Raw genomic sequence first — 1999 nt, 5'->3', positions numbered from 1 at the left:
GCTTTTCAAAAAAGGCTTCTTAAAGGGAAGTTGAAAGTAGAAGGTGTTGGGGGAGGTGGCGCTGTTCACTAAAAACGCTGCTTGGGATGCAGAGGGCACATTTCCGGAGCACACTGCACGTTTATTGTCATCTCTTCAGAAAAATCACCGATTCAACTTTGATGAGTGTCTCCTAAATGGAACCACCTAAGTGGTGAGAGACAAGCCCTGGTACTGTTGGAGGTTGATTTGACCTCCAACAGCATAGGTAGAATTACACTCCTATGCATGTTCGACTCTGGAACCCAGGTTTTTGTTGTTTTCCAGTTTTCGTGATCCCAAGGCCCTTGCATCTTCTGATCCTGCATAACGCAATTGTGTGGGTGTCAATTTGGTTGTTCAGAGTTCTTTTCTGAAGTGGGGTCCGTGCATCTGCCCTGTGTTCCCTCAGTTCTTTAGCAGAGACTTGGGATCACTATATATGATAGTGAAGGGGTTTTAACCTCCAGGCAGAACTATGTATGTCAAATATCTTACTGACTTTTGTCACAAAGGCAGATATTACCTTGAATGAAGATTTTTGAGGCATAACTGACCTCTTCTAAATGCTGAAGCTGCCATCCCTGACTTTTTGAAATAGTATTGGCCTAAAAGCTGTTCATAACTTGGACTTTGGACCTGTTCATTTTCTTTCTCTCCCTTTCTTTTCTTTCTTTCTTTTCTTTTCTTTCTTTCTTTCTTTCTTTTTCTTTCTTTTCTTTCTTTACTTTTTTTTTTTCCGAGACAGGGTTTCTCTGTGCAATTTTGGAGCCTGCCCTGGATCTCGCTCTGTAGACCAAGCTGGGCTTGAACTCACAGAGATCGCCTGGCTCTGCCTCCTGAGTGCTGGGATTAAAGGTATGCACCACCACCGCCCGGCCCTGTTCATTTTCTTGATGTAAAAGGAAGGATAATAGTTATCCTTTTATTTTGGTTTTTCGAGACAGGGTTTCCCTGTGTAGCTTTGTGCCTTTCCTGGAACTCACTTGGTAGTCCAGGCTGGCCTCAAACTCATACAGATCCGCCTGTCTCTGCCTCCCGAGTGCTGGAATTAAAGGCGCGCGCCACCACCGCCGGCGTAATCTTAAATTCATCAGGGCAGTGGTGGCCATGCCTTTAATCCCTCTGGGCTGGCGGGACTGTGAGTTGAGGCCAGTCTGGGTCTAAATATGGAGTTTTGGGTCAGCCATGGCTGCATAGGTGCCCCAGCATTTTGGTGGGGGAGATTTCTTGTTTCAAAGGAAACTGTCAGGTAGTGAAAGGATGCTTTTAAAAAAACATTTCTTGACCTTACCAGCATTATGCTGACTAAGAAACAGTATCCAGCTGGGCGGTGGTGGCGCACGCCTTTAATCCCAGCACTCTGGGAGGCAGAGCCAGGCGGTTCTCTGTGAGTTTGAGGCCAGCCTGGTCTACAGAGCAAGGTCCAGGACAGGCACCAAAACTACACAGAGAAACCCTGTCTCTAAAAACAAACAAACAAAAAAAAAAAAAAGAGAAAAGAAAAGAAACAGTATCTAATGATGTCAAATCATTGTTAATGTTTTCATAAGAAAATTGCACTGCCCTCTGTGATTTAAGCTTCCATGAGACACTGTCAGATTTTCACAGATGAGCCATGGCCAAACACTTTCCTAAGTTTATTTGATTGCTCACAATTTTGTTAACCAGGGCTAGAAACTTTTTAAAGTAATAAAACCATAAGTAACACTTGAAAATAAACATTCCTGAACATTCTTGGCTCAGGTAATGGGAGACCGAGTGGTAGGAAACAAACTGAGCCGTTTGAAGTCGCTGCTGGTGTTTTCTTCAAACCATATAATTTAATTCATTATTGCATTGACAAGAATCTATGAGTTGAGCACCTGAGAATTCCTCTTATTATATATATGATATACATTGAGAGAACAGTTTGCAATGAATTTTAGAAATTATCTTTTCATATGCTAATGTTAAAGTAGTCTGGACTCAAGCTCATGTT

Source organism: Peromyscus eremicus, chromosome 9, assembly GCF_949786415.1.
Source record: "Peromyscus eremicus chromosome 9, PerEre_H2_v1, whole genome shotgun sequence".
Taxonomy (NCBI): Eukaryota; Metazoa; Chordata; class Mammalia; order Rodentia; family Cricetidae; genus Peromyscus; species Peromyscus eremicus.
The sequence above is the reverse complement of the archived record's forward strand: the minus strand, read 5'-3'. Positions refer to the sequence as shown.